This window comes from Thalassophryne amazonica, chromosome 9, assembly GCF_902500255.1.
Source record: "Thalassophryne amazonica chromosome 9, fThaAma1.1, whole genome shotgun sequence".
NCBI lineage: Eukaryota > Metazoa > Chordata > Actinopteri > Batrachoidiformes > Batrachoididae > Thalassophryne > Thalassophryne amazonica.
Window position 1 is genome coordinate 2,541,174 of NC_047111.1, and position 15,264 is coordinate 2,556,437.

The window sequence follows — 15,264 nt, forward strand, 5'->3', positions numbered from 1 at the left end:
GCAACTGATTGATCTGTTATGACACCGCCCCGAGCCGCTGACTGATCAGATGTCATGACGCCTCACGGAGCGACTGATTGATCTGGTATGACACCGCACCGAGCCGCTGACTGATCGGATGTCATGACACCTCACGGAGCAACTGATTGATCTGTTATGACACTGCACCGAGCCGCTGACTGATCGGATGTCATGACACCTCACGGAGCAACTGATTGATCTGGTATGACACCGCACCGAGCCGCTGACCGATCGGATGTTATGACGCCTCAAGGAGCGACTGATTGATCTGTTATGACACCGCACCGAGCCGCTAACCGATCACGTCATGACGCCTCAAGGAGCGACTGATTGATCTGTTATGACACTGCACCGAGCCGCTAACCGATCAGATGTTATGACGCCTCACGGAGCGACTGATTGATCTATTCTGACACCGCACCGAACCGCTAACCGATCAGATGTCATGACGCCTCAAGGAGCGACTGATTGATCTGTTATAACACTGCACTGAACATGTTTTCACTATTATTTGATTTCTTTGTGCGACTGATATCGTTATTCAACCATTCAAAAGGTGATTCCTGTCACCTCACAACTCCAACACACGTGAAAGTTTTTTGACAGTTCTTGTTATTGAAAGAAACCTTGTCTTCCTAACCGGATAGAGTTGTGATGTCATCACGTGTGCGCTTAGGCACTGTCTAGCGGGATCTTGAAAATTTCTTTCTTTTTTTATACAAATGAAAAAAATGACATATTTTACAAAAGCACATTTCCTCGTGGGTAACAAAGTCCACCCTCACAGGATCCACACTCCACGGCCTCGTAGGTAACAAAGTCCACCCTCACAGAATCCACACTCCACGGCCTCGTAGTTCCGTGAGCCCTTCTGGAAATAAGCTTTGTGCTTTTGTCGACTACCCACGTTAAATAAGAAACTCTTCTTCTTCTTCTTCTTCTTCTTCTGCTCGCCATGGCTGGATAAGGTTGCACCATTTGTTCATTTGTTCATTCACGACATGATGTTTGTTGATGTTCTGTCGCAGGCTGTGGCGTCAATGTGAGTAACAGCAACCCGACGGTGTGCATCAACGACCTGATCCAGCAGTACAACATACAGCATGGCTGCAGCCTGCAGCCGCTCAGCTCCGCCCCTGCTCATTGCCAGAGCTGTCAGCACTCTGGACAGCCTAATCGCCACCTTCCAGCAGTGCGGCGCCAACGCCATCCTGCCCAAGTATTACAAAAGATGGCTTCACAGGTAAGCCATGCATGGCAGGCTCCCCCTCTTCTCATTCAGCGTAGACAGTCCTGTCATCGGCAAAAAGCCTGACACACATCCAGCACGTCTTAACTCTGTAAAGAGTTATTAGCTGTGTTGAGACATGAATAAGAGTTATTCAAAGGACAGATTCACCATGTTTCTGTGTGTGAGGAGCGAGTGAGTGCTGCCTGTGACTGTGGGAGGCTGATAAAAACAGCCTGGCAACAGGCCTGAGCGCCGCACAAATGCACCGCTCAGTGAAAATAATCACATGCATGTGCAGCAGAATGGCACAGAATCCAGACTTTACTCAGTGGAACATTATTCTCAACAGCAGAGCAGCATTTTAACAACACCAGTGTGAAATCTGTGCCATGCTCACATGCATGTGCTCAGCTCTGCACGTTTTTCATTTGCAGAAGGTCCATAAGCATTTGGAAAGTCACGCTTTTTTTGTGAGATTTCACCACAGTTGGAGTGAAATCAAACAGTAGTGTTACTCTGTAATTTCCAAAGTATGGGCTGTGGTTCCCTGGTGGACCATGAAGTTACTGCAGAGGGCAATAAGAAGTCATTAATTTTTTTTTTATTTTTTTTTTTTTTTTGGTAATTAAGTCTAAAATGACACCAAAATATTTTTTATTATTTTTGAAAATGATTTTTAAATCATAAAATTGGAAAAAGCATGCACTAATATACAATTAATGAATGTTTGAGTTCAGTGGTATGAATATTTAATTCAGTGAAACATGTTCCATTCAACAAGACGAAGCCAAGTTGAATGGAACATGTTTCAGTGAATTAAATATTCATTCCATTGAAAGAATGTAAAAACATTCATTATTTGTTTTATATAACAGCAAAAATAGAAGAATAGAAGCAACAGAAAAGGGACTTACAGTTTGGTGCATCACTGGTGCTTAAAAGTCCAACACGAACTTTAAATAGGATTCCAAACCTATTCTCAGTCAACTCTGAAAAACAGTTAGATAGCTCAAAAATAATCCTGAGGATGTAGTCCGTGATACCGTGCACTGACTTTGTGTGCTTCCAAAAAAAAAAAAAGACTTCAGTTCAGTGAAAAATCACCTCAGAATTTTCATCATAGCGCTTCGTGTGTCCAGATGGCTTACATTGTAGTGGATTTGGTTTATTTTTTCTGTGCATTAAAACAATTTGCAGCTTCTTCAAATTGTCGTCCGTCAGCAAAATAAACTCCGCCATATTTAGCTAAAGGCAGCCCCCATTTGTGTGTGCGTGGGCAGTGGTTGCAGTGTGCAGTGGTACTAATCGTATAGAACCAAATTTGCATGGTAAATGGAACGCAACACAAATGGGACGTATAATCCTTGTCACGTGACACACAATGCACCAATTGAATGACAAAGATCCACTCAGCCAATTATATAATGGGTTTTAAATCATGTGTTATTCCTTTTTTATCAAAGATTCCATCACATGGCCCATTTTCCAAACAGTATATTTGGTAATTATTTGGCTTCCGTGTGCTCAGCGACACTGTGCAAATATCATTATAATCCACCTAATAATGTTTCATTTTTATCATGTCTGGTATCAGTTCAGACTTTCTGTTGATCAGAAATCAGACTGGATGTGATCATTAGAGTGCATCTCAGAACAGGCTGAACTTCAAATTTTCAGACTCCTTTGGTGGCTTCGGGCCTTAGGCCTTTTCTTCCGGTCCCACCTCCTCACCACAAAACCAGTCTGGGTTGATTTTCTTTTTTAAACCTCAGGGGTGGATGCATGAACATCTCGAGGTACATACAGTGAGGAAAATAAGTATTTAAACACCCTGCGATTTTGCAAGTTCTCCCACTTAGAAATCATGGAGGGGTCTGAAATTTTCATCTTAGGTCCATGTCCACTGTGAGAGACATAATCTAAAAAAAAAATAAAATCTGGAAATCACAATGTATAATTTTTTTAATAATTTATTTGTATGTTACTGCTGCAAATAAGTATTTGAACACCTGCCAACCAGCAAGAATTCTGTCTCTCACAGACCTGTTAATTTTTCTTTAAGAAGCCCTCTTATTCTGCACTCTTTACCTGTATTAATGGCACCTGTTTGAACTCATTTTGAACTCACTTTTTGGAATCAACTCCACTTAGAGGATGAGAACAACCCAAGAAAACCATCCCAACCGTGAAGCATGGGGGTGGAAACATCATACTCTGGGGGTGCTCTTCTACAGAGGGGACAGGACAACTGCGCCGTATTGAAGGGAGGATGGATTTGGTCATGTATTGCGAGATTTTGGCAAACAACCTCCTTCCCTCAGTAAGAGCACTGAAGATGGGTCATGACTGGGTCTTCCAGCATGACAGTGACCCCAAACACACAGCCAGGGCAACTAAGGAGGGGCTCTGTAAGAAGCATATCAAGGTTCTGGAGTGGCCTGGCCAGTCTCCAGAACCTGAACTCAATAGAAAATCTTTGGAGGGAGCTGAAACTCCAAACCTGAAAGATCTAGAGAAGATATGTATGGAGGAGTGGACCAAAATCCCTGCTGCAGTGTGTGAAAACCTGGTGAAAAAACTACAGGAAACTTTTGACCTCTGTAATTGCAAACAAAGGCTACTGTACCAAATATTAACATTGATTTTCACAGGTGTTTCAATACTTATTTGCAGCAGTAACATACAAATAAATTATTAAAAAATCATACATTGTGATTTCCAGATGTTTTTTTTTTTTTAGATTATGTCTCTCACAGTGGACATGCACCTAAGATGAAAATTTCAGACCCCTCCATGATTTCTAAGTGGGAGAACCTGCAAATCGCAGGGTGTTCAAATACTTATTTTCTCACTGTTAATAAATCAAGACATTCAAACACGTGGGAAGTCAGTCTGCAGCTCCGGGTGCATCGACTTCCGTCAGACAGCTGTAGTGAACACAGTCAGTCCTGAGGAGCACCAGCAGGAGTAAGATCAGGGCCTGTCTGTGTGTTCTCCATGTAGAGGTTGAGCTGTGTCAGGAAGGTCATCCGGCATCAAACTTATGCCAAATTCAATGCGGATCTGTTGTGGATGCTCTGTAGGAACCCTGAGCATCCAGGTCAACAAAAGACAGACAACAGCAACAATTAGACTGACTAAAGGAGACCAGTGAGGGAAGCCACCAAGACATCAGACAGCTGGGACAGACTTGTAGTCCAGATATCAGAGCTACGCAGGCTCACCTCTTTGAAAGTGACCAACTGGTAAAAGTATAAATCTGTGAACCCTTATTTTGAACTAATCCCATTTTTGATTACTTTTGGATATCAGAAGTAGTTTTAGTGTCACTGTAAAACTGAATGTAGGTGACATTAATAAACCACACAGACAAGATATTTAATGTTCAAACTGATAAACTTTGTTTTTGTGCAAATATTTGCTCATTTGAAATGGATGCCTGCAACATGTTTCCAAAAAAAGCTGGGACAGTGGTTGTTTACCACTGTGTTACATCACCTTCCTTCTAACACACTCAATAAGGGTTGGGAACTGTGGACACTATTTGTTGAAGCTTTGTAGATGGAATTCTTGTCCATTCTTGCTTGATGTACGACTTCAGGTTGTTCAACAGTCCGGGGTCTCCGTTGTCGTATTTTGTGCTTCATAATGCGCCACACATTTTCAGTGGGCGACAGGTCTGGACTGAAGGCAGGCCAGTCTAGTACCCGCACTCTTTTACTAAGAACAGGGTTCGATTTTAGCGGTTACCCGGGAACCTGTGGCACCCTACTTTGGGGGCGGGCACACAACTCTTTAGACTTGCATTCCCGACTGGAATCCACCTTTTTTATTTCATAACTGTACAGAATCTATCAAATTTGGACAAAATTTGCACAGAATTTGACTTTGAGACCGACACATACAAAAACGTCATCAAAAAATGTTCTTCTCCTCTGTTTGTAATGCTGCAATTTATTATACCCATAATCAATTGGAGCGTTTTTGAGGGAAGAGCGAACAGCAGCCAGCGGAGATTTTTTTATATTTCTCTACGGTGCGCGTGAGCAAATCATCCATGAAGATTATTTTATTTATTACTACACAGATGTATAATAAAAGCAAATGGTGACTGGTTTATAAACACAATTATGACAGAGTTTTTGAGGGAAGAGCTGCCTTAGATTCTGAGCTTAATTCTGATTCTGAGGAAGAACACCTTGAAGTGCTGCAGAGAATGGCAGATGACCATGATGACTGCTAATAGATTTTCTGTAATCAACAACAAGTGTAATCAACACTCATGGCAGCCATGATTGTTAATGGGCTGGATGTTTATAAAAACATTGGCAGCTGGAGATGACCCCATGCCAATCTGCCTTTGCATATTGGCATGGAGTCATCTCAGCTTCTGACAAGGTTAGAAAATTTCGAAATTTCAGAAAATATTACTCCAAAAACACAAAAATTCCTTCCATAATTTCATCCTGTCTGATGAAGGGCGAGGCCCGAATCGTCACCTTTGGTGTGTTATTAAAGGCTTGTTGGGAGCTAACTGCGTGGGCGGATCGCTTTCGTTTTTGTTCTTCCATAATTTCACCCAAATCTGCCCCAGATATCACCAGAATGCACAATTTGCATCCTTTTCTATCAAAATTTTGTGCTGCTTTTGCCACTAGCTGCGTAGGCGGTAGGATTCGGTACCGAACTTTTCTGAGGGGCCACCAAACCTTTCAGATTTTGGTGCCTTAAGGCACACAACTATTTATTCTAAAAGGCAAACCCTGACTAAGAAGCCACACTGCTGTAACATCCGCAGAATGTGGCTTGGCATTGGTCTTGCTGAAATAAGCAGGGACGTCCCTAAAAAACATTGCTTGGATGGCAGCATGTGTTGCTCCAAAACCTGGATGTACCTTCAGCATTGATGGTGCCATAACAGATGTGTAAGTTGCCCATATCATGGGCATTAACACGCCCCCATACCATCACAGATGCTGGCTTTTGAACTTTGTGCTGGTAACAATCTGGATGGATTTTTCCTCTTTTGTCCAGAGGACACAACGTCCATGATTTACAAAAACAATTTGAAATGTGGACTCATCAGATCACAGCACACTTTTCCACTTTGTGTCTGTCCATTTCAAATGAGCTCAGGCCCAGAGAAGCGGCGGTGTTTCTGGATGCTGTTGATGTTTTCATTTTGCATGGTAGAGTTTTAGCTTGCACTTGTAGATGTAGCGACGAACTGTGTAACTGACAATGGTTTTCTGAAGTGTTCCTGAGCCCACGCGGTAAGATCCTTTACACATTATGTCGGTTTTTAATGCAGTGCCGCCTGAGGGGTCGAAGGTCACAGGCATTCAATGTTGGTTTTCGGCATTGCCGCTTACGTGTAGAAAGTTCTCCAGATTCTCTGAATCTTCTGATTATATTATGGACTGTAGATGATGGAATCCCTAAATTCCTTGCAATTGAAACTGTTGGACTATTTTTTCACGCAGTTGTTCACAAAGTGGTGATCCTTGCCCCATCTTTGTTTGTGAACAGCTGAGGCTTTTGGGGATGCTCCTTTTATACCCAATCATGACATCTGTTTCCAATTAACCTGTTCACCTGTGGAATGTTCCAAACAGGTGTTCTTTGAGCATTCATCAACTTTCCGAGTCTTTTGTTGCCACTGTCCCAACTTTTTTGAAACGTGTTGCAGGCATCCATTTCAAACTGAGCAAATATTTGCACAAAAACAATAAGTTTATCAGTTTATCAGTCAATTGAATATAGGTTGAAGAGGATTTGCAATGTGTGTGTTAGTGTAAGTTTAATACTATCCTGACATGATTTAATGTTAATTAATTTTACTGGCTCGATATCCAGGTCAGAACAGCATTTTAACACATATTGTGTGAGTGTTTTTCTGAGTGTGTTTCAGTCGTGAATCCCCTTTGAAAATGCATCAACATCCAGGAACTTGGTCAATATTTTGCGCGGTTAGGAGGTGTCATGTCGCTGTCCATGAAGGGACGTTGGGATTTAGTGGGCAACATTGGGAGTGTGGACTCTAGTAGTCATTATAACCTCTTTGTTTGTGTTGCTGGCAGGGAATCTCAGAATGAGGCTCATCTTCCCCAACCAGTGATGTCACCCGCCTGACCTGAATAAATAGCGGCAGCCGGTCGATGTCAAAGCCTGTCAGACCGTGACTAAAACAAGGTTTTCTGTAGAAGTTTTATGGTCTTTAGTGTTTCTTGAACTATCAAAAGAACACATTTTTTTGTGTTTATTTGTGCTGTAAATAATCAGTGGGCGTTTCTGTTCCCCTTTAAGTTACCCTGATGTAAACAGACTCAGTGTACATTCCCTGTGCCTGTTTTAGAGATGCACAGATCACTGATGTGTCCGCGGACATTGCAGATAATCCACGGTTCAGGGAGGCCAAGTCATAAAAAAAATAATATTCTGAATAGCTGCAGGTGATGAAAGAAAATATTAATAAATACATTCTCTGAAACATGAACATTTTTATCATTTCTCATCAGCCACTAATTTGCAGATTCTCGTTAGGCGACACCGGGTTCGTGTCAGCCACATTCATAAACTGTCACTGAAAAAAATGAGTGTTGACAATGTGTCATGGGTAAAAAACAGGCAAGTACATTAAAATCAATCCATTGTGCATGTTTGACAAGTTAACAGCTCTGCCAAGCATTCAGAAAAACACCCTCAGTAATTTATTTAAACATATTTTTTCTATTGGTTCTCAACAGAACTGTAGCAGTAAATTTCAGACACTCAGATGTTTTCGTTGGTAAAATATTTTTTAATTGAATTTAACCTTTATGTAACCAGTTTAGTCCCATTGAGATCAAGATCTCTTTTGCAAGCGAGACCTGGACAGTTCTAAAGTTTCCAGTCCACCTAACCTGCATGTCTTTGGATGTGGGAGGAAACCCACACACAGGGAGAACATGAAAACTCCACACAGAAATGCCGCAGGTGGGAATCGATCCCATGACCTTCTTGCTGTGAGGCAACAGTACTAACCACTAAGACACTGTGCTGCCATATCTACATTATAATAGCCAAGTGGCCTCTGTCTATGTGTGTTGTGTGGGGGGGGGCATTGATCACAGAGAAACCGGGAAGAGCTGACATTTGAATTTTGGTATACTTATCTATTTTCAGTCAAGGACGAATGCTGTGAAAACGGAAAGTTGACAGGACTAATATTTTTGGAGAAATTAGCAATTTTAGCTCACCAGTGAACAATGGATGTGGTTTTGGCATTTTAAATGTTATTGTGGTTCATGTTAATTTAACTGTGCTGTTAGTGTTATTGATTTATTGTGCTTTGTATTTTAATGAATTTAGTCAGTTTAGTTAAGTCTCATGCTGTCATTACCATAAGTGAGAAGTGTAGTGTGTTTGATGTCTTCTGCCACTGTCTCTGTTTGTGTCTAAAATTAGAAGCACCTTGTGGGCAGAATGCAGAAAAAACAAAAACTTTCCTTACGTACGTGCGTGTGTTTAACTTTGATCATGCACAAACTGTGGGCAGCTGACATTTGCCATTTGGTATGTTTATGTATTTTGGGTCATTAATGAACGCCGCCAAAAGGAAACATTGATAGATTTTCCTGGTTCTCCCCTCAGCCCCAACCAGTCCCAGCAGAAGACTGCCCCTCCCTGAGCCTGGTTCTGCTGGAGGTTTCTTCCTGTTAAAAGGGAGTTTTTCCTTCCCACTGTAGCCAAGTGCTTGCTCACAGGGGTCGTTTTGACCGTTGGGGTTTTACATAATTATTGTATGGCCTTGCCTTACAATATAAAGCGCCTTGGGGCAACTGTTTGTTGTGATTTGGTGCTATATAAAAAATTGCTTTATGGTCAACAGTATCAAAAGCAGCACTGAGGTCTAACAGGACAAGCACAGAGAAGAGTCCACTGTCTGAGGCCATAAGAAGATCATTTGTAACCTTCACTAATGCTTTTCTGTACTATGATGAATTGTAAAACCTCACTGAAACTCTTCAAATAGACCATTTCTCTGCAGATGATCAGTTAGCTGTTTTACAACTACCCTTTCAAGAATTTTTGAGAGAAAAGGAAGGTTGGAGATTGGCCTATAATTTGCTAAGATAGCTGGGTCAAGTGATGGCTTTTTAAGTAATGGTTTAATTACTGCCACCTTAAAAGCCTGTGGTACATAGCCAACTATTAAAGATAGATTGATCATATTTAAGATCGAAGCATTAATTAATGGTAGGGCTTCCTTGAGCAGCCTGGTAGGAATGGGGTCTAATAGACATGTTGATGGGTTGGAGGAAGTAACTAAAGAACTCAGACAGAACAATCGGAGAGAAAGAGTCTAACCAAATACCAGCATTACTGAAAGCAGCCAAAGATAACAATATGTCTTTGGGATGGTTATGAGTACAGTGGTGAAAAGAAACCTGGGGTTGTTCATATTTTCTTCAATTAGTGATGAGTAGTAAGATGTCCTAGCTTTATGGAGGGCTTTTTTATAGAGCAACAGACTCTTTTTCCAGGCTAAGTAAAGATCTTCAAGTGATTGAAATTAGTGAGACACCATTTCCTATCCAGCTTACGAGTTATCTGCTGTAAGCTGCGAGTTTGTGAGTTATATCACGCAGTCAGGCACTTCTGATTTAAGGCTCTCTTTTTCAGAGGAGCTACAGCATCCAAAGTTGTGCTCAATGAGGATGTAAAACGACGAGATAATCGAGATAATCTATCTCACTCACAGAGTTTAGGTAGGTACTCTGCACTGTGTTGGTATATGGCATTGGAGAACATAACAAAGAAGGAATCATATCCTTAAACCTAGTTACAGCGCTTTCCGAAAGACTTCTACTGTAATGAAAGTTATTCCCCACTGCTGGGTAGTCCATTAAAGTAAATGTAAATGTTATTAAGAAATGATCAGACAGAAGGGGATTTTCAGGGAATACTGTTAAGTCTTCAATTTCCATACCATAAGTCAGAACAAGATCTAAAGTATGGTTAAAATGGTGGGTGGACTCATTTACATTTTGAGCGAAGCCAGTTGAGTCATTCTCAGCATCAGTGTGGATGTTAAAATCGCCCACACATATCTTATCTGAGCTAAGCACTAAGTCAGACAAAAGGTCTGAAAATTCACAGAGAAACTCACAGTAACGACCAGGTGGATGATAGATAACAAATAAAACTGGTTTTTGGGACTTCCAATTTGGATGGACAAGACTAAGAGTCAAGCTTTCAAATGAATTAAAGCTCTGTCTGGGTTTTTGATTAATTATAAGCTGGAGTGGAAGATTGCTGCTAATCCCCCCTCGGCCCGTGCTACGAGCATTCTGACAGTTAGTGTGACTCGGGGGTGTTGACTCATTTAAACTAACATATTCATCCTGCTGTAACCAGGTTTCTGTAAGGCAGAATAAATCAATATGTTGATCAATATTATATCATTTACTAACAGGGATTTAGAAGAGAGAGACCTAATGTTTATAAACCAGCTGAAGGTGCTATATTATTTTTTCTTTTTGAATTTTTATGCTTAAATAGATTTTTACTGGTTGTTGGTGGTCTGGGAGCAGGCGCCGTCTCACAGGGATGGGGTATTGGGGGGATGGCAGGGGGAGAGAAGCTGCAGAGAGGTGTGTAAGACTACAACTCTGCTTCCTGGTCCCAACCCTGGATAGGCATTACATGATTCAAACATTACATTACATTACACAATTCAAACATTACATTACACGATTCAAACATTACTTTACATTACACGATTCCCACATTACACGATTCAAACATTACACGATTCCAACATTACATTACATGATTCAAACATTACATTACTTTACACGATTCGAACATTACATTATATTACACGATTCAAACATTATATTACACGATTCAAACATTATATTACACGATTCAAACATTACCTGGAAATGGAAGTTTAGTTTATAGCCCCTTATTGTTCTTTGATTTCTCTGGTAGCTTTGAGCTGGATTTGCTTTCACAATGAGATTATTCCTGCTTTTTGCTTGAACCCTTCAAGCCTTCAGAGGGCTGAACTTGCCGACATAACGATCCCTTGAGACACAGGAAAAACACATTAAAAGACACGAGCACCCGGCCACCGCACAGCATTATTGATGACTGCCATCTGAGAGCTTTGCATGCCTGTGATCTGATAATGAGTTGCAGAAATGAATTTGAGCTGCTTTGCATGTCAGCGTGAGTGGCTCAGCTGCAGACTGGGATGACTGCTGTCGCTCGATACAGTCTAATCTGACCACAAAATCACTGGTAAAACCCCACCAAGGATCCTCATCTCTTTTGCTGACTATCTAGTTTTCAGATTAGCAGTTGATAAAATAGGTGCTTTAACCAAACAAATTTTGATAACCTTTGAGATATTTGCTTTTCTTTGTCTTCAACAAAGAACTCGTCTCAGTCAGACTTCCTTCTCGCATCCTCCAGTCTTCTTGATTTGTGCACCCAAATACTAGAACATTTCTTCTTCTTCCAGAACTGCATTGTCTGTAGTCATACACCCACAACATCCCAGCAGTTATGTAAAAAAGCAGTTGTCTTATACAACTGCTCAGTGTAGGCAGCCCAAGGTGACCACACAGCAGAGGTGCCTGTCAGGACTCAACCATCTTCCGCCATCACTGCAGCACGATGAGGTATAGGAGGAACAAAGTGCTTTGAATGCTTGGTAAGTAGGTCAAGGGTCACTAAACCACAGATGGTGAGTTGCCTAATTACAGATTTCTCTAACAATTGCTTCCTCGTCCACATTCAGGGCCATCACAGCCCGCTTTCCAGCTGCCTATACAGCCTGGAATTCCAATCAATTCATGCACTACAGCTCCTCTAGATGATATTCAGAGTGCCCTCAGATATGAATCACCTCATCGTGTGAGCATTGATGACCTCTGTACAACCTCAAGCAACTTTGGGGTCTGGACTTGGAAGAACTCCCACATTCCATTCAGATCGCAGCCACCTTGTGTCCATGTCTGCAAGTCCTCCAGCTAGATTGGTCAAATCCCCCGAGAAATACGGTCATCAATGGGCACGAATGTGTGCAAAGAGTTAAGACTTGTCACTGAGAATGTTCCTTCCCACAGTTTACACACATTTTTCTTCATACACAATGTTAATAAATGTTCAGCCAGTTCAGTTACAAGTTTGTCTCAGTTCAGCAGAAACATTGACCCACAGCACCATTCAAGTGATAAGGTGCAGTATGTTCCATGAGTTCAACATGGGGTGTGACTGGTCAGATTCTCTCTCAGGAATTAAAAGCATACAGTCGTGGTATCTGCTGGGCTCCGTGGGGTAAGGGTGATTCCTCAAGGGCGGGGGGCCGTTTGTCACTCTGAAATTCCTTGAGCAGAACCTCGATTGGACTGACCTTCAATCCGCTTTGACAAACACTTGTTACTGCAGTGTGCTGGGGCACATCCACATCATGACCATCTTAAGCCGATTTACCAGTCACAGACTTTGCATCATAATGGTAGAAAGGCCTCTTCATGGGCTTATTGTTCGCCAGCCAATAAAAGGCTGCTTGAATTCTGAATCACTTTTATGCATTTGGAGCTGAAGGAATGTGCAAATATTTTTCCTCCCGATTGCTGAAACTAACGCTGCACCCCACATCTCAATCCTGCACAGATGAAATGCCAACACTTATCAAGCATTCATAAGAGCATTTAAATAAATGGGAGCCCCTACAGATGCTATCATTTTTTTCTCAGGTTTACTGTTTTGCTGAGCCCCCTTGAAGTACATACTAAAATTCAAATGCTGAAAAATATGTTCACATGTCTGTAGTCAGGCCCACATGGCTCTGCGAGTCAGGCCCTACAGCTGCATCGTCACATCAGCCTCATGGGGCCTCGGGAGGCAGTCTGCATATAGGGCTTGCACCCCGTGCCATACCTTGCTGGCAGGTCTAGTTGGGATTTGGGACTGTTAAAAAACCACCTTGTGGGACTAAAAGGAAAACCTGTGCACCTTGAAAGGACATGACCTCCAAAGTGCTTCCAAGGTGAAGGTTGTCCACTGGAGCCTTGAGTGGCCATTACAGGGGAAGGGGAAGTATAGCACTGAAATGTATTTTTGTGCACACAGCATAATCCATTCCTCTGGATCGATTAGGAAATAACCTTGTTGTGTCTGATGATTTGCAGATGTTAATGCAGGATTTTACGGTCCAGCATTAACGTCCACAAATCATGAGACACAAGGCAGTTATTCCACTCTAATCCAATTCCATCGTTTGCACAGTTTATTTTTCTGTAAGTAAGTCGGTCGATGAAGCTTACTGTAGCAGCAGCGTCATCGCGGCAGCGCCATTATTGACATCTGTGTAGCAAAGTGGTAAGGGCACAGAGTATTACAACCCCAATTCCAATTGAAGTTGAGACATTGTGTAAAAATGTAAATAAAAACAGAATACAGTGATTACACCACAAAGACAAGATATTTAATGTTCAAGCTAATAAACATTATGTTTTTGTGCAAATATTTGCTCATTTTCAAAAGGATGCCTGCAACACATTTCAAAAAAGTTGGGACGGGGGAAACAAAAAAAGACTGAGAAAGTTGATGAATGTTCAAAGAACACCTGTTTGGAAACAGCAAAGATGGGGTGAGGATCACCACTTTGTGAACAACTGTGTGAAAAAATAGTCCAACAGTTTAAGAACAATGTTTCTCAACATTCAGTTGCAAGTAATTTAGGGATTCCATCATCTACAGTCCATAATATAATCAAAGATTCAGAGAATCTGGAGAACTTTCAGATTAGCAGTTGATAAAATAGGGTGCTTTAACCAAACAAATTTTGATAACTTTTGAGATATTTGCTTTTCTTTGTCTTCAGCAGCCAGCATCTGTGATGGTATGGGGTTGTGTTAGTGCCCATGGCATGGGCAACTTATACCATCTGTGATGGCACCATCAGTGCTGAAAGATACATCCAGGTTTTGGAGGCAGCACATGCTGCCATCCAAGCAACGTCTTTTTTCAGGGCTTTTCCCTGCTTATTTCAGCAAGACAATGCCAAGCCACATTCTGCACGTGTTACAACAGCGTGACTTCGTAGTAAAAGAGTGCAGGTACTAGACTGGCCTGCCTGCAGTCCAGACCTGTCACCCATTGAAAATCTGTGGCGCATTATGAAGCGCAAAATACGACAACGGAGACCTCGGACTGTTGACAACTGAAGTCGTACATCAAGCAAGAATGGGAAAGAAGTCGACCTACAAAGCTTCAACAATTAGTGTCCTCAGTTCCCAAACGCTATTGAGTGTTGTTAGAAGGAAAGGTGATGTAACACAGTGGGAAACATACCACTGTCCCAGCTTTTTGAAACATGTTGCAGGCATCCATTTCAAAATGAGCAAATATTTGCATAAAAACAAAGTTTATCAGTTTGAACATTAAATATCTTGTCTTTATGGTGTATTCAGTTGAATATAGGTTGAAGAGGATTTGAAAATCATTGGATTCTGTTTTATTTACATTTTACACAATATCCCAACTTCATTGGAATTGGGGTTGTACATCAAATGTGAAATGGTCGATATTTTCCCACCGTCAAGATATTTTATGGTCGGTAATCTCACACGATTAACCAATCAGACTTGCAGTCCGTGGTGCAGTCCGTCCATAATAAGCTTCTTTGTTGCATTGATAAGTTTATGATATGGCAGAATGCACTGTCATCATGTAATATACTCGTATGTCTAAATGTCTTTGAAACCAACAGGTTTTGTTGTTAAGCTGATGGGATATGATGTCGTAGACATCAGTTGTCTTTACAGTTTCTTTTCTGTTTTTACATCAGGCTGACACTGCACCTACCAAAGGATATGTCATTAATAGCTATAGCTACTCAGCAAAGCCAGGGTAGAGGTCAGTGTTCTCGCACACACACATCTTTCATACACTCCTACATGTCACCAATGTTAAAATTTTTTTATTTTTGTTTGCACATCTTTTTTTGTGTT

The 15,264-nt window shown here is 41.4% G+C and overlaps 1 protein-coding gene and 1 long non-coding RNA gene across 2 annotated transcripts in view; both read left to right on the forward strand.

Moving 5' to 3' along the window:
- hlcs (holocarboxylase synthetase (biotin-(proprionyl-CoA-carboxylase (ATP-hydrolysing)) ligase)) overlaps positions 1-15,264 on the forward strand; it is a 373,652-nt gene that overhangs the window by 321,032 nt on the left and 37,356 nt on the right. The window lies entirely within an intron of this gene.
- Positions 7,053-13,603, forward strand: LOC117516657. The gene is made up of 3 exons (XR_004562512.1): positions 7,053-7,256; positions 7,577-7,581; positions 13,571-13,603. It is a non-coding gene; the product is annotated as an uncharacterized LOC117516657 (long non-coding RNA).